Source organism: Pseudophryne corroboree, chromosome 5 (assembly GCF_028390025.1).
Source record: "Pseudophryne corroboree isolate aPseCor3 chromosome 5, aPseCor3.hap2, whole genome shotgun sequence".
Classification (NCBI taxonomy): Eukaryota; Metazoa; Chordata; class Amphibia; order Anura; family Myobatrachidae; genus Pseudophryne; species Pseudophryne corroboree.
The window spans coordinates 480,383,031-480,402,439 of NC_086448.1; positions in this window are offsets into that span (position 1 = coordinate 480,383,031).

Consider the following 19,409-nt stretch of genomic DNA (forward strand, 5'->3'; position numbering starts at 1 on the left):
GTTCACCCGGGGTCTATGGCACAAGCCTGACAGGGACCACAACAAAAGTAAACACATAAAACAGACATTAAAGAGAAAAAGCAAAACAGTGACATTAACATTAAACATATATATCCTAACTGAAGTACAAAAAACCACTATTAATTAAGGATCAGTTGAGAATGCATAGGTAACTAAGGAAACTATCTCACGGCACTGTTACCCAAAACATCGCTCACTCGGAACCATGTACCCCAGTGAGTTCTACCTGCGGGGCATATACCCTCTCAACAATAAAGTGCTGTGCTGCCGCTACATAACATTCCAATTTATCTTGTCATTCAGACCAAAAGGGGTGAATGTGTTAAGTCTCAGAATCCATCTTGATTCCTTTTCCAACAACCATTTAGCCCTGTCGCCTCCCCGCAAAGTAAGTGGGACATGGTCTATGCCAAAATAGCTTAAATCGCTTAGTTTATGGCCTGCTTGTTTAAAATGGCGCGCCACAGGTTGGTCTATTACCTTACCCTCAAGAGTGAGCTTGATAGCAGACCTGTGGGCTGCCATCCTCTCGCTAAGATTACGTACTGTCTGGCCTATGTAGTACAGACCACATGGACAGACTATAATATATACCACAAACGAAGTGCTACATGTAATGACGTATCTAATGTCATATTTTTTGTCATTGATGTGTGGGTGCTTGAAATCTTTGCACACCACCATGTAGCAACATGTAGCACATTTGGGGCATCTATAACAACCGGGAGCCTTGCGATAGACATTGGGTGCATCACCCATGCCCATGCCTGTTATGTCCGTACGTACCAGTCGGTCCCTTAAATTTCGCCCTCTCCTGAACGCTGCAACTGGTCTAATTTCCCTAAAACTAGGGAGTTCAGAATCTGATGCTACAATAGGCCAAAGGGCCTTAGAGGCCCTATGTATAATGGGGCTGGCTACCGAAAAATCACTGCTCCAAGGGAGGATGGTACTTTCTTTGTTCTTATTTGATGTAAGCAAATCACTACGGGACATACCCAATACTTTCTGTTTTTGTGTCTGCAATAGATGTCTATCATACCCTCGACGCTCAAATTTTGAAACCATTTCATCCAAAAGTTGAGGTACTTTACTCTGATCACTAGTGATGCGTGCCACGCGCATCATTTGTGATACTGGTAGCCCCCTCTTTAGTGCAGGAGGGTGGTGGCTAGAGGCGATCAGCAATGTGTTGCGATCCGTGGGTTTAGAATATATTTCTGACTGTAAAACCCCTTCTTCTAGCATCACTTTAACATCTAAGAAATTAGCTACCTTGTTATCACATGAGTATGTAAACTTAATTGGAGATGATGCATTATTGATCTCCAACATGAGGGCCTCAAAAGTTAACAGATCACCTCCCCACACTAGGAACACGTCGTCAATGTATCGAGTATACATGAGTATCTTGTGGTATATATTATAGTCTGTCCATGTGGTCTGTACTACATAGGCCAGACAGTACGTAAGCTTAGCGAGAGGATGGCAGCCCACAGGTCTGCTATCAAGCTCACTCTTGAGGGTAAGGTAATAGACCAAACTGTGGCGCACCATTTTAAACAAGCAGGCCATAAACTAAGCGATTTAAGCTATTTTGGCATAGACCATGTCCCACTTACTTTGCGGGGAGGCGACAGGGCTAAATGGTTGTTGGAAAAGGAATCAAGATGGATTCTGAGACTTAACACATTCACCCCTTTTGGTCTGAATGACAAGATAAATTGGAATGTTATGTAGCGGCAGCACAGCACTTTATTGTTGAGAGGGTATATGCCCCGCAGGTAGAACTCACTGGGGTACATGGTTCCGAGTGAGCGATGTTTTGGGTAACAGTGCCGTGAGATAGTTTCCTTAGTTACCTATGCATTCTCAACTGATCCTTAATTAATAGTGGTTTTTTGTACTTCAGTTAGGATATATATGTTTAATGTTAATGTCACTGTTTTGCTTTTTCTCTTTAATGTCTGTTTTATGTGTTTACTTTTGTTGTGGTCCCTGTCAGGCTTGTGCCATAGACCCCGGGTGAACCAGTTCCGGAGCTGCAGTATCAGTGACGCCCTGTTCTATAGACTGTGGGGCTGGTGACGCGCAAGCACAGTGTTACCTAGCAACATGAGGTCAAGAGCGGAAACGGAAGTGAGAGCAGCGGTGATGAACGGGAACCAGGGGGACAGCGGCGGTGCTGGACGGGACCTCCACAGGTATTTAAATGTGTGTATTGTCATTTGTATTTTGTTCTTGTATGGTACTGAGGAAGGAGCAGAAGCTCTGAAACGTGCGTCTACCTACAATACAAGCTTTCTATTGCATATGAAATTGGTCTCCAGTGCCGTGATTTGAGAAGGAGTGTATGCAGTTTCTACACTGGCACGGGACACATCATTGATTATAACTCAGAGTGCCGGCTGCTATGGACTAGTATATATATATATATATATGTATTTGTTTTAAAGAATTTCTTGGTGTGAAGACATTAAAGAATAATCAGTTGACACTGATGTAGGTTGCTACAGTTAGAAGAGGGACATTTGTTTGATTACTTACCAGGATGCAGTTTTAATGCCTTCTGATCCTTGTCCACAATATGGGGTCTATTAGTACTTCAGGCCCAAATATTTACTTAAGCTCCTCATCATACTGTGTCTATTGAATGGAAGCTGCTCGTCTTCCTCCTGTCCTCAGTGACTCGCAGCACTCCTTAGCCACTTTTCCTTTTGTGACCTGATTTATATCACTAAAGCTTTTTTACATTTTTGAAATAGTGCCATAAATGACTTACAGCATTCACTGCTTCCAACACTGAGCAGCACATATCCTTATTATGTGGGTCAGGCATACAATGTGACTTTGCACCAAGTAGCTGTGGATATTCAGATGTGTCCACATACATGTTTTCTATTTTGCTCATTTTGGCATGCCATGCATAGCACGGCTAAGCTTTTTTCTATAAGTAGCGAGTGGATGGGTTGTAAAATTTTGGTTTGCCAAACATCAGAAGGAAACCTCTGGGGTTCCCCTAGTGAGCTTTTTTAAAAACCCATCTCCCACACAGGGCCTTAAACCCACTACTTCTTCAGAAAAAAATCACAAAAAACTATGCGCGTTGACCGCTTCATTCCAACCCACAACATCACCATCTGTTTTGGCGTGTGACCTGGGTGACAATGCTCCACTGACCATCGGTTCCATAAAACACTTGCCTCGTTTAAACCGGACATTTCTTTGGAATTCAAGACTGCTTTACAATCCTGCCAACAGTCTATCAATGATATCGGCCACCGCACAGATCATCTTGAAAACAAATTTGAAGAAATAGTTCGCTCCCATAATGACCTTATAACTCAACATGAGGATCTCCAAACGGAAGTGGCTTCGCTACATAGTAAGTTTGGAGATTTGGAGGACAGGTCATTCCGTAACAACATTACAGTCCGTGGGATTCCCGAATCCATTTCAAACTCTGAGTTGGATAATTATATCATGGACATCTTTAAAAAGCTGATTCCGCATTTCCCTGTCAAAGATTGGACCATTTACATCGCCTCCCTAAGGCCAGAGCTGCACCTACCGATGCTCATAGAGACACCCTCATGCGGTTTCATTACTACCACATAAAGGAAATGGTGATCCTAAAAGCTAGATCTTTGGATATGGCTTCTCCTATCCTAGGACACCTTCAGGTTTCGTAAATTTATCAGCTGCTACACTAGCTCTCCGCCAGTCCTCTATTCCGGTAATCAGGGCCCTCCAGAAGGCCAATATTCCCTATAGATGGGGTTTTCCGACTAAACTTCTCATTCACTGGAATGGCACCATGACGGTTGTGAATATGCCTGATGATGGTATTGAACTTTTGGTCACTTGGAAATTAGAAGATACTTCCTTGAAACCACCCAAAAGCCCCAGGCTCACCAATGACTGGGCTACTGTGAACTAATGCACCAAATATTATTGTAAACATGTTTCATTAGGATGTTTTTTACTGTTTAACCAGAGCTAGGGTTCATTTGTACCTCCGGAGTTAAAATTAAAATATCAGAACCTACTGTACTATCCACAGTCTATCGTACTTTGAGTTTTTTATGATGTTTTTTGCAGTGTGGTGGGTGGTAAATATTTCTATCAGTTAGCTAGGATGCCCTTGAGTTGTGGTGTTACATCTTAATTCTAGTTCCTATAGTTACACTTTGTGCGTAGGTCAGCTCTGATGTTTCATATGTGTTGCTCACCTTTGTTATTTCAGGTACAGAGCCTAAAGAGAGTGGTGGAGGCTGATGTCTCTCACATGATCCCACATGTGCCTCCAGCAGTTGGCAGTCATTGGAAGTAGTTCCTCTCAGGTTCTATTTCTTCCTTTTTTGTTTTGTATTCTCTATTCCCTTTTTTTGAGATTTATTGATGATACATTTCTGGGTACACCTTCACCATATTCCCCTACTCCAATTGTTTATTCTACTTCACCCCTGGTACACATATTTTTACAGAAGTCATTTTGTAAAGTCCAGATATTTTAACAGCCCATATTTTTCCGAGCCTCATGGTCAATGTTATATCATTAAATGTAAAAGTGCTAAATTCGCCCAATAAACAGAAACTTGCATTGTGCCACTTTGCCAAACTCAAGGCACATATAGTAGCTCTCCAGGAAACCCACTTTATATCCTCTTTACCTCCACAGTTTTCAAATTTTAAGTTTTGTCATTGTTATATGTCTTATGGTTCTAAGAAAAAGGCAGGGGTAGCCCTTCTCCTTTCTCACGCCTACAATTTCGTATTAGAGAAGCAGGTGACCAATTCTGAAGGTTGTTATTTAATACTCATTGGTAAATTGGAAGGCAAACAGGTTACGTTAGTAGTAGTATACACCCTTAATACTAACCCAATCATGTTTATAAGAACATTTTGTACTGTCCTTCAAGCTAACTGCTCTGGAGCGGTATTAGTAATAGGAGACTTCAATTTGGTTTTAGATTCTCATTTAAATAAGTCAATGCCCTGCAATCCTCCTTGGATACCCACTACTGGTGATCGGTCCAAATCATTCAGACGGATCCTGGCCAAATACAATCTATATGAATTTTGGCGAGCTAGGAATCCTAATTGTAGAGACTACACATTTTATTTCCCAGTACATAAGTCCTTTTCCCTGATCGATTTAGCCATTTCTGATAAATGGACTCTCCAGCAGATAAAGAAAACTTCTATCTTGCCAGTATCATGGTCCGATCAATCAGCGTTAAGTCTTAGATGGAACTTGAATGATGTGAAACATTCTCCCAGACATTGGCACATTGGCGAGTACCTTTTGGCTGATTTGGAGTCCAAAACTAGCATTTCCCGATCTCTTTCTCTATACTTAGCCACTAATGACCCATCTTGGTGCGCTTTGAAAGCGGTGCTACGGGGCTCTATTTTTCAAACAGCTGCACGCCATAGCAGGGAATTGAGAAAACTCCAAACTGATATTGAAATTTGTTTAGGTGTCCTAGAATCCAAACTTAATTCTTTCCCTTCTAATAAGTCAGTTCACAGAGAACTTTTTAAAACTAGAGAAGAATGGAATATTTTGACTCTGAAGGAGGTCCACAAAAACCTTTTTAAACTTAAACAGAAATTTTACGTTCAAGGTGACAGGGTGGGTAGAATACTGGCGTGGAAGTTGAGTAAAATGGGTAAAATTGCTAAAGGGTGTATTAGAGAAGTTACGAATTTGAAAGGAGTGAAAGTCTCAGACCCATTAGAAATTGCTAATGCCTTCACTCATTATTATTCTGCTTTATATAACTTGAATAAAGACACATTGACCCCACAGCCCACAGCTGAAGAAATCGCAATCTTTCTAAAGGGTGTTAATCTTCCTTCTCTAGATGCTGCTACTCTCCAATTATTAGAAGCCCCCTGGACTACTGAAGAAATTAATAAGGTGATTTGTAGTCTTCCGACGGATAAGGCACCGGGTCCCAATGGCTACTCTAACACATTTTACAAATGTTTTATAGATATTCTTTCACCGCTTTTAAGGTCTGTATTTGATAAAGCCTCTACCGGAGGGGCTTTCCCTAGGGAAATGCTTGAAGCATGAATTGTAGCCTTTCCCAAACCAGGGAAGAATCCTCCATGTTAGCTAATTACCATCTAATTGCTCTTCTAAATACAGATGTTAAAATATACGCTAAACTTATAGCTAATAGACTCAATCCTCTATTACCGTCCCTGATCCATCAGGACCAGGTGGGGTTTGTTCGAGGACATCAGGCCAGGGATAATACTAGGAAGGTGATTGATATTCTGGATGTCTTCTCTGCCTCAGCGAAACCTCTATTGATGCTCTTTCTGGATGCAGAGAAGGCATTTGATAGGCTGCACTGGGGCTACTTACAAGCAGTATTACTTAATTTTGGGATTATTGGCAGAGCCCTATCTTCGATCGCTGCTTTATACTCTAACCCAACTTCCTCAGTATTTATTAATGGTATGCTCTCGGCTCCCTTCTTAATCACGAATGGTACTCATCAGGGTTGCCCTCTGTCCCCCTTAGTTTTCGCCCTTGTGATAGAACCCCTGGTGGAAAGCATTAGAATCGACTCTAAGATAACAAGTCCAATTCTATTTGACCATTCTTAGAAAATCTGCCTTTTTGCTGATGATATGTTACTGACTCTCATGAATCCTGTTACTTCCCTTCAACATTTGCATGACTTATTGGAAGAATACTCCTCAATATCATTCTACAAGTTGAATTGCTCCAAAACAGAAGCTCTCCCTATCAACTTCCCATCCAGTTTACTTGACCTTCTGAAATCCAGTTATGATTATGCCTGGCAAGATAGAAGCCTTAAATATCTGGGAATCCAGCTATCCCCGAAAATTTCAGACTTAATCTCCTGCAATTATCCCCCCTTATAAAACAAATTCTCTTGTTTGACGAATGATTGGCTGATGCAAATGTTTCATGGTTAGGCCGTATAGTGGACCTGAAAATGGTCCTGCTTCCCAAATTGTTATATTTATTTAGAACCATCCCTATTTTCTTACCTATTTCTCTACTTACTAAATTTTATAGGGTGCTGGAGAGATATGTTTGAAAGGGGAAGAAAATGAGACTAGCACGTAATACATTGGCTCTTTCCAAAACATATGGGGTCTGTCCTTTCCAGATTTACAGCTATATCAGGCGGCCTGTATTCTTTCATCTTTAGGGGCTTGGATGGAGACAAATAACCCTAAAGTGTGGGTCCAGCTTGAATGAGGCCTCATATACCCTTTCCCCCTATTGGATATTCAATGGCTACACTTCATGGAGGGGAAACACATAGAAGCCCTCTCCACCTCAATAAAGGCGTCCCGTAGGGCTTGGTCTATCTTGGTGCACAAAGTGGAGAAACTTTCCCTCTCTTCAGGAGAACTCTTATTTAAAGGTTTAGCATGTCTGATTCCAGATTTAACTTTTGACTCTTGGTTATCCCAGGGCATATTGAAGTTGCAGAATAAAATGGATTTGGAAACCCTAATATTGTACTCTCAAATTCAATCTAAGTTCTTTATACTACAGAGAGACTTTAATAAGTATCTTCAGCTAAGACACTGGTTCAGGAGTGTATCACCTCTCCCATCAATCGTCATCTATCCCTAGATATATACTTGATCTGATTGCTAAAACAAAAAGTAGAGGTGCCATTTCTAGATGGTACTCACTTTTGATTACCTCAAATTCATCTCCAAAACTATCCTCACTTAGCAAATGGGAAAATGACCTCACTTGCACCATATCAAAGAACGAATTGCGATCAATATTCCATACTTTCTCTGTCTAAATGCATGTCTCATATTGAACAATTTTATAAAATCCTACATAGACAGTATTTAACACCCGCTCTCCTTCATCAAATGTGGCCCACTACATCTAATGAATGTTGGCGTAATTGTGGAAGAGTGGGTACTCTTTATCATATATTTTGGTCCTGCCCTCTAATTACTAATTTTTGGAACCAGGTTTTCTGGCTTATTTCAATGGTACTAGAACTTTCCTTGACTCCTAACTCAAAATTAGCTTTATTACACTTGATACCAGTAATTATTTCCCCTTAGACAGATATGTAATGGGTCAAATTTTAGCTTCCGCATAATGTCTACTAGCACGGAATTGGCGCACACTTTTAATTCCTACATTTACCGAGGTCGAAATTGCTGTGCAATCCCACTTTGATTTGAAATGGCAGGTGCCCCTTATTGTAGCTCCTTGAATAGGGTTCCCATCCTATCAAAATGGTCTGCCTGGAGTAAATACAGAATTCTCCAATCCCTTTAAATATTAGCTACATGGTGTCTCACTGTTAATGTAAATTTGTTGGTTGGTATGTTGTCCTTACTTTGCACTTCTTTTGGACTCACTACGGGTTGAATCTTATACTGTAGCTTTATAATAGTTGTATACTGTGTTTCCTCTGATGCTGGGATATTGTATGGCCATATGGCTCAATCTTCTCTCGATGTACTGAATGTACTTGGCTGCGTTACCCTACCCTTTCCCTCCCTTTTTCTTTTTATTTCTTTACCCTCTTCCCATCCTATGTTTGTGTAATCTTCGACAAATTCTAATAAAAATTTAAATAAGAAAAAAAAATGGTTTGCTATAACAGAATATATATAAAGTAGTATATTAAAGAAGCAAATAAAGAAAAATCACAAAACATGGCTAAATCTCTGAGTCTATGGAATGCAATCTGTGCCATAAATGGCAGGATATAGGAAAAGTGAACATTCTACCCAGTCCATGTTTTACCTAATGCAGGAGCAACAGCATCATCCTTCTCTCTCATACTGGAACTCCTCTACTCCATCCCAGAACACCTTACTAACTTTTAAAGGGCAAATTTGCATTTATATAAGGTATGTGAGGTATAATTCATGCCACTTTTGGTCGCCAATTGATGATGCCAATGGGTGACTTTCTTTCAAGTGTAATTTTCATAGGTGGTTGGTATAAAAACATGCATGCTTCCTGGTGTGAAATCTCATGAAAAGTCGCATGTGATTTATGTTTGTACCTGAAAACCCTATTACATTATGTGATTTGTGGAAACAACTTGCACCGTCCAAGTATGCGAGAAGGTACAGGTTTGAACTTGCACAAAAAATTGCACCCTATTATAGTACATCTCCCATGCATATATGCTAGTGAGTTGGTGCTTTGGACAAAATATATTTTCATCTTGACAACATGGATAATGATGGAAGGAGTACACATTTAGTAATATACATTGTGTGGATATCTACAGCCCTGTCAGTCTGATGTGTATTAGACTACACTTAAAATTCTACCAAGGTATAGTGACAAATTGTTTTAAAATATTATGAGTCAGTATTTACATAGACTTGTTGATTGATATTTTACTTGTATTATTAAGTAAAAGTTACAGTTTTAAATATATAAACATTACAAAGTGTGCCCCCCCAAAACCTTACTTACTCTTAAGGCCCATACATACTTGCCGATAAAATTAGCGACGATGCTCATTTTCCCCCATCCTGAGCGATGTTGCTCATGTTATCAACAAGTGTGTATGCCGCCTGCAACTAAAAATGCACGGCCCCACGGGTCGGCAATGATTGTCGCTGTCGGCAGTGCATACAAGCTTGATCTGGACTGTTGTCCAGGAGCTGCATGCACGGCCTGAAGCTACATGACGTCACTGAGCGATATGAGCAGTCATATCACTCAGTGTGTATGGGTGACCGCTGACCACCTGCCTCGGTGGTGAAACAATAGAAGCAAAAAGAAATATTTACATTAGTAACCCTTTAGTTAGATAAATAATAGGCTTCCCACCTAGATAAATAAAATGTTTGGAAGTGCCTCTGTGATTTAATACAAAGTACTTTAACAACAGATTCCCTTGGCAAGGGGCAAAGGAGGAAGCAGTAGATCCCTTTGAGGGGTGCTCTTTTGAACTATGCATCCCAGCATGCTCTGCAACAGTTTTAGCATGGTCACATAGCAAACCTATAGCTAAGCTTGCTTGTATGTGTAGTTCAACAACAGCTGAACTACACATACTACCCCTGCTCTAGGGATCAGATTTTTGATCCGCAGTTATTACTCAGAGTATGTACATAACAGAAAAACTAAGAGAATTTACATACTATAGTGTAGTATGTTCATAAGCAGTATTGTACCATACCTCCCAACATGACCCTCTCAAGGAGAGACAAAATGCTCTGCTCCTGGACTTTTCTCTTAATTTATGATTGCAGGCACCTGTTTTGAACAGGTTAATGGATAAGAAAGGTGTTTCATCACAGGTCATGGCAATCATACATTAAGAGGGAAGTCCAGGAGCAGAGCATTCTGTCTCTCCCGGAGAGGGTCATGTTGGGAGGTATGTTGTACACAAATATTAGGTAAAACCCCTAGGTAATGGGACAGTGATCTTTTATCTCCTTAGAATGTCACCACATGAGTCCATGTGGAGAAATTATGCTCACTTTAAATTCTTACATAGGATATGAGGGAAGAAACATATCAAGGTATATTTTACCAAATGCTCACATGAATGCTTACTTCAACTCTCAAGGTAATCCTCTCATCAAGGATTCTTTAGCGCTGGTTACCCCAAAAACACTACTCCATACTTCTGATGGTATTAAAAGGGTATAGTGATTTATTCTTAAAACATTTAATTATTATTATTGTTTAATGTGTAGCAATATGATTGTGTGGTACATATTAATCTCAACAACTGCAGATGTCATTGCCAGTTCACAGCTAATGTAGTGGATCATGCATCTGCCAGGCTCCAGGCTGCATGTGAGAGGAAGGCTTGCAAGATCGTGCACATGCGCACTGGAGCTGTCAAGGAGAGGAGACACATTGTAGGCTGATGTGCTGTTGGAGGATCTTGCAAGTGTCACCAAAGAAGATAATTTTTATTCCCACAAACTGGTTTATGAGATGTTGATACATCTCATCGCTAGTGCTTTCTGCTTTGCCTTTCTACCAAGCTATATTGGCAAGATATGTGCCAGTTTAATATATCTACCCCTTGCACAGATGGCAAATTGGGTCTGTAGTCAAATAGATTATTTAAACATTTTACAACCTGATCACCCATTAATGTTCATAGCCAAATCATTACACTATATTATTTTTTTTCCTAACCAGTATAAATAAATGCAGTGCTTTTAAAATGAAGAGATTAGTTTGTACAAGGATAAGAGCTTATCATAGGAGGTGGAAACAATTTGAGCAATAGAGCTAATTAAATAATGGAGGCAGTACAAGAGATAATGATTAACATTGTGGTTAAAGATATACAGTACATGAGGATGAAAATACACATTGAGCATTTTGCAAGATGGTATGTTTTTTTTTTAACTATGTTCATACCACCCATGCTTAGAGAGCAAATGGATACAAATGTTTACTTGCAGTGTGTGTTGTATTATAGACATGTAAAGAATTATGATTAGTGAGGCGGGATGGGTAATTATACAGGTGCTGCAAGAGCACTTATAACAAACATGTCACTTTACCTAATATAAAACATATCACGCAGATGTGTCCATATACACCTTGCCTCAATGTGTCATGCAGTGGGAGATGCCTGGCATAAGTGAGATGATCCGGGGCAACTCCAAAACATTTGCATTACTATGTGAATAAGACACAAGAAACTAATACTGATTAAAATGATATACGGCAGGCCTAAAATCTGTATACAACTGGTACTGTATCTATATATACAAAATGCTGCATTACTTTGTTTTCTAGCATTTCATATGCAGATACAGCTGCAGTTACACACAGAATATAGGCATGTTGTATATGCTTTTAATCAGTAGTCTGATTTGCATCTTATTCACATAGCTTGTGCATCCTATACAGCTCATTTGGTGAATAAGATACATTTTAATGGATAAAGTTGCACAAAAAGACACTTGGTGCTACCAAGTCATGCCATGACATGTAGTGACTAGAAGGGCTGTTTATCATGCAGAGAGGTTAGATGTAAGTGGGCACATCTGTACATGCAGTAGAAGCAAACAAAATTATTCCCCTAACTAGCTGAATACCCGTGCTTTGCTACACAATTTCAAGTATTTTCATGTGTGTAACTTTAATCTTGAAGGACTTCCTAGTAAACTCCATTTTTATTCTTTCCTTAAGGCTGGAGAATGGCCAGGATGTCATAGAATAAATTTGATATAGTTTGCTGCACTGTGAAGAAAAAGCTGCTCAGGTTGTTTATTGGTGATTGTTAGAATTTTTGTTAAACCGAGCGCTTGTGTGTGCTAATGTATAGTGTTCTGTAAAAATACTTAGTGAAAACAAAAGTATAAAAAAAATAAAAAAATAAAAATAAAAAAAATAAAAGTAAAAATAAAATAATAAAGAAAAAAATGATTAATTAAATAAAGAAAAAAATATTAATTACATTTTTTTTAATGAAAATAAAAATAAAAATAAAAAAAAATAAAAAATAAAAGTAATAATAAATAATAAAGTAAAATAAAATGGGAAAGGGGGGATGAGGGTAAAGTGCAATGTTTACAGCTCCTTTAAGGATAATTAGTATGGAGCTTTAGGACACTTAATCAGAAGGGCACAGTCTCTTGGGGTATAACTAACCCTGACTTACCCTATTCTTCTGATACAAGCGTGACTGGAGGTTCCGGTATTGGTGGCAGCAATTAGGCTGATGGGCAGGCTGGCCTTTCCTGCCTGTTAGGCCGTAGCTGCCTTCCCACGTCCTCCTCCCGCTAGCCGCACTGTAGCCGCTGCTCCATCCGATCCGCCGTGACCGGAAGTTCGGGTCTTTACTTCCGGTAGTAAGAATGCTGGCGGCGGCGGAGTTAGTGTCCTTAAAGGTTGCTTCTTTTCTTCTCTTCTCCAACGCGTTTCAAATCCAAGTCCGGATTCTTTCTCAAGGAGATGTTGAAATCTTTGCAGTTGTTTGTCCTTGTTTATATGATAACTTTATTAAAGAAACAGGAAGTGCCCGTGACCGGAAGTGAGTTTCCCGGCGGCATCCTCATGGTAAAAAAGGGAAGGGGTATATGTATGGATTATTCCCAAATTTAAAAAGGTTTAAAAATATATAAACCATTGCACTTATAGGAAGGGAAAAAAAGGGAAGGTGTGGGGTGAAAAAAATAAAATAAAAATAAAAATTAAATTAAATTAAAATAAAAAAATAAAAATGAAAAATAATAATAACAAATAAATAATAAATATTTAGGAAATTAAAATTATTTAGTATGTGTGTGTGGAGGATTACAGGAAGACGTTTAGTTCTATATCAATATTTAGACCGTATGTTTCTAAGCTCTTCATTTTGTATATCCATTCAGTTTCTTTTTCTTTAGTGTTTTTACGATATCCTCTCCTCTCCAATGGGCTTCGATCTTTTGAATCCCAATGAATTTTAACCCAGTGGGATCTTGATTATGTTTTGTGAGGAAATAAGATGAAACACTGTGTTTTCAGGCTTCTTTTTATGTTATATACATGTTCTGCTATCCTTATTTTCAGTTTTCGTTTCGTTTGCCCCACGTACTGTTTTCCACATGTACATTCCAGGATGTAAATGACCCCTTCTGTGTGGCAGGTTACTTGATTTCTAATTTCAAATTCTTCTTTTGTTATGTTGGATTTGAAAGTGGTTGTAGGTTTGATTGAAGTTTTCTGATTCCTACAACCAATGCAGGTCATGCAATGGTGGAATCCTTCGGTTTTTGTACGGTTCTTTGACTCTTGTGAAATCAGTAGGAAACTATGACTCAGCTGTTGTTTTAAATTGTTGGCTTTTTTATACATTATTTTTGGTTTGGTGGGGATAGATTCCTTTAGGTCCTCATCAAAAGAAAGAATATGCCAGTGTTTTTCAAAGATTTTTTCAATGTCTTTATGATTGCTATTGAACTGTGTTATGAATGTTACAGGTAGTTCTTTTTTGTCTTTCTGTTTGAAAGTGAGTACATTTTTTGACCTTTTCTAATTGTTGTGTCAAATCAATCATTTGACACAACAATTAGAAAAGGTCAAAAAATTGGAAAGAAAAGACTTATTCACTTTCAAACAGAAAGTTTGCGTTATGGAAACATAATATGGCCACTTTAAAATATTGCATTATAGATCACGTGCCTGAATCCATACGGGGAGGGGGGGGGGGGGGGGGTAACAGAGCCAAAAAATTACTACAATTAGAATCTAGGTGGATCCATAGATTGGATACTCTACGACCAAAAGGGCTGAATGAGACACTGGGCCTTAGCCACTTCCTTTAAACGGCGAAAATGTATGTTTATCAATCTGAAAGTAATGACTGCTAAGTTATATTGAACAAGTTTTCACACTAAGTGGTGCTGTTACTAAATGTACTGCTGTTGTTTACAAAAAGAGGTGCAGTTTTATTGTTTTTATGCCTTGTCAGTACATCTGTGTAATGTTTATATGTTCTCTCTTTTTTAACTTTGTCACTAAGTGCTTTTTATGTAAGTTGGTAATGCACTAAGGAGGAATTTTCATGTGGATATGAATCAGCACTTTTAATACACTTTACACAGAGCCACTTTATAAATTTTACCTGATGTTTACTTTATGCACCTTTAATGTTAAGCCAGGTGGCTTCCAAAAGCACTAGATGCACTTTCTATCCCCAGAGTGGGTCTTACTCTAAATAAGCTTTTTTGATGAAATATAATATAGAATAAGACATAATGTCTTGTAATTTCTGTCACGGAGTGCTGATTATTGGTCCCATTGATGATCCTCTGTTTTGTTTACAGCATCACCGTGGTTACCAGCCAGGGACCCATTTTGTCACTTCCGCAGGAAGTGACATACCCGGAAGTGAGGGAGGCGGAGCCAGGTATGCTGGGACTGCGGTGATGTGCAGTGGGAAGTCTCCTTGGGTGAGTCTGTCTATATATTTCACTTTCTGCACTGTTTGTTCATCCTGATGAAGGGGATTTGTTCCCCGAAACGTTGATGTGATGTGATGATTTGAATATACACCTGTTTGCTTTTAATGAGTGCCGCCTCATTTTTTGATCTACATATGGGGGTTGCCAAACCCAGATGGAGGGCACCAGAGTAAGCAAGCCCTAGGGGGCATCCAGAGTGCCGGCGTTACACTGTATGGACATATTGGACAGTGTCAGACTTATGCAAGTGGGGACTGTCACGCAAGGCACCTGGAATCAGTTACCAGTTTTGCACCTTAAGGAATTTCTCTCACTTACTGCACCAGCACTTTTTTTTGCACGCACTGTGGACGTGGTACACAGATGTGGACGGGCTACAAGCAATCATTCTAGCATGGCAGCCAAACAGGGAGTGGAGGATGAAGTCACCACTTTTCTATTACAATGCGATAATTACGACACGCTAAGTTTCTCTGATCTGGAGGCTGAAAGCATCTTGAACAAAGAGTCAGCTTTTGATGATATACCCATCACCACCAATGATGATGCATTCAGGGAATTGCTTAAACTAAAGAAACGTGAAGTGGACTATCTTTACCATAGTCGGACGTTATCTGACTATTTCCGTGCCAAACAAATACCGAGAGGCTTTCGTGTGCACAATGCACCTACCATAAGAAGGCACAACATCAGCTTTTGCAAAAGGTGGATTGCAGTGCTGAATAAGTGCTCCATGGTCCTGCTCCTCCTCGTAATAGAGGAGTCAACATGGGAATACAAATTAACAAGGGAGAATATAACCAAATATGAACCTGCGAGTGTTACCAAACTTGGTGAGCAAGTGGAACAATATCGACGGGAGCTGCTTAAATTCAAACGCGAGAAGCTACACAAAGTGCAACAGGATTATGCGCAACACCGAGTCTATTTGTGGCTTGGGACTGTTGGCAATCCACCTTCCAGCAACAGGGTGCCCAGATTCCGGCAGCAAACTCCAGGGATCCATACCGCCACAACATCAGCAAGCGATTCGGATGATTTCACTAGTATCAATGCGGGCGGTACTGCCAGGATGACCCCTTTAGGGGTAAAGACTCGGGACGTGCTAGCTGCCCGAGAGGCAGGACTACCAGACGGGGGGCCAAACAAGGAGGAAAAAGAAGGGGGAGACCACCCAGAGCAAGGAGGACCTAATTTTTAACCTGTCTTCAAACCCGTTATCCACTGTGGAGGTAAGCGTGTTGTCAAAAGGCTTAACATTTGTTCCCACAAACAAACCTAACCCTTTCCAATGGAAGGTAGATATGTTTAGACTTAATCGGACACTTAAATTGAAGGAACACTTTGGGAAAGCCACCAGTAAACAAGCAATGAACACCCTCCCAGACAGGGTAAAACTATTGGGACCAAGTTCCAAATTTGATCCATTGTCAAACAATGCCTCCCTAAAAACGTTTAATAGATTGTTGGAAGATTCAACTAAGGAGAAAACACCGGGGGTATATAATAATCTCACACCAAATGAACATACGGCCCTTAAAGCATCCAGAGTGCCGGCGTTACGCTGTATGGATATATATATATATATATATATATATATATATACATATATATCTACAAAGCACAGAAATAAACAAGGAAAATCAGTTTGTTCCAGTTGCACTCTTTTCCGATCTGGTTCAATTAAAATTTACTGTACAGTTTGTTTGTTGGATATGCTTTCAAATATTAGAATCCAGAATTTGTAACAATATCAACTAAATATTTGAAAAAATAAAATACCTAAATATATACATTTGTATTGCATGAAATAAAAAAACTTTTAATCCCTAAATAGAGTTAAAATATTTGAAATGTTTTACAGATAGTTGAGAAAATAAAATAAATTAAGTGCTAATTAATATATATAAAATGTGTTTTATTCTGCTCTATATAAATGTGATTGGTGTGTGACTATCAATTTAAGGGGATAATATACAAGCTAATTATGTTAGTTGTCAAAGTCGAAAAATATTGTAATGCATATACCCTGTACTAACCCCATGCACATGCCCGCTGCGCGTGCACTCAGTCCGCCGTGCGTGCACATATCCGCAATTTGCGTAGGATCACTCCTGCGATCATGCGTGTGATATGGGTATTTACGGTGGGGTTTGTGAGCGCATAGAGGGTTATTAGAACATTACATATTTAACCCAAATAGTACATTTTGTACACATAGTTCCCCTACACCACATCAGCGAGTAACAATAGTTTAAACAGTTCCAGGACTAAGGGATTAGCCATTGCATGATAGGAAGGGTCAGATAAAGGTTGGAAGGTGATGTCTAGTATCCAGCTGTAGGGTATTTTAAGGGTAACATTCCGGTGTTGGTTAGAGAAAGATCGCATGTTCCAGCGTATAGTTATGTGCAGAAGTAGAATATAGATATTAACTGTATTTACTGTATATTATGTATGCGGCGGGAATCCAGAGGATACCACCCACAAGAGCAGTTGGGGAAAGACATCGCCCACCTTTTCAAATCAACCTATGACCTCTCCTGTAATGAAGAGACACATCTCTGTGTCCAATGGACAATGAGATTACAGTGACCATTGTATTGCGTATGTAAGTTGTGTATAAAAAGACCATTGTTGCCTGGCCAGTCAGAAGACTCTGGACGCTTTCTATCTGACTAGCGGAGGACCGGCCGGGTTGCGCTTGCGAACATTCTCACGTATGTACATTCTCTGTAGCCATTACTCTATTTTAGATTTATCTTGTTAGCCTGTAGTGTATGATTTGTACTATGTTATCTTTTGAAATAATCCACGGTGGCCTTAGAACCCTGTGGTTTCAACTACAAATCGGTGTTGTGTCCTCACTTTCCTGCAAGGGTTTAAAAACATATTTAACTGTATAAGGAAAAACGAATAGATATCTTCCTACTGCGCACTCCGGAGCTGCAAATGGTAAATTATGTGAACACGTTCACCTAACGTGCTGAGAAACTGGTAGACAACAAAGAGAAATTCACACAATTCTCCACATGCGCTCACATATAATGAACAATCTAAATCCTTATACTTAGATGGAAAGGGAGTTCATCCACATCGGTCACAATAAGTCCAAGAAATTCCGTTGAAACTTCCTCTGGCCCGTTGAGCAAAAGGAAAAAAGAAAAGAAAAAACAATATGGTGTAGTATGTTTTTCTAATGTTCAAGAAAAAGTCTTATCAGCGGGTTATGAATAATGGAGGCATAGTGCTTCACAAAGGTTATTCTTCCACCAGAAATTATTCGTACCGTACTCACACCTAAGTGCAGTAGAGACCACTCATAAAGGTATCTTTATCTTCCTCCACCTTCTATAACTTCTTTCTATTTTAGTCAAATAAGAGGTAATGGCGTACCTTACTTACAATGAGTAAGGATAACGCTTGCACATAAAGGTTTCTTTATCTGTATGTGTTTCTTCCTCTATTCTCGGCACTCAAGTTATTCTTTCTGGCACTCCAAACGATCAGTCATGTATGGAGGTGAATATCACGATCCAGAAAAAAGACGACAGGGGAGCAATATAGTGTAGTATGTTTCTAAATATATACAGTTCTCATATATGAACAGTGGGTGGATAATATTTAATATTCCACCACCAAGGTTCTATAAAGATCGTACCGTACTCACACCCAAGTGTGGAAAAAACCACTCGTAAAGGTATCTTTTATCCTCCTCCACCTTGTATCATCACCTTCTATCCCTTAGGTCCCTTAATACCACACCTAAGTGCTTAGTGGTATATATGTATGTCTCACCAGACTTACGGTAGGTCTGGTTGTTGAAGGCACATAAAGGTATCTTTATCTGTGGCTTTCTTCTTCTAACGTTGCCGCCCAGAAATTCCTCCTGATGCTCAAACCAAGTCACAATAACAGGGGTATTGGACCCCAATAAAAACTTGAGGTATTGATAAAAAAATGATTTATTGTAAAAAATTATTTTGTTTAAAAAAATTCATAAAATGATCCAAATAAATTCGACATACACAGCTCAATACCACATCTTGGTGTAAAGTATAAGTTGGAAAAAAAAAAAAAAAAACTTTAAACACCTGACCTGTAGGGTGAGGTCCGGACCAAACCCAGATGGTAGATGGAATCTTTAGATGTGCATATAGAGCCGTGTAGTCCTCTCTCCACCAACGCGTTTCGACAAATGTCTTCCTCAGGGTGTACTGGAGAGTGACTGGGGTATCCTGTTTATATACCCTAGTTGGTACCTCCCCTTCCGGGGGTGGGGATTTCCAGTTAATTTAATTTTGTCTCTCTGTGCACATCTAAATGACAATTATCACACTATAATATGCAGACATAGATTTATATTGTGGGTTATATTCAAGATCTATATATTTTCTCCTCATTATAGTGTTTTAACCATTAATTGCGTTTCAATGGAACGCATGTTACTTCCGCCGGAA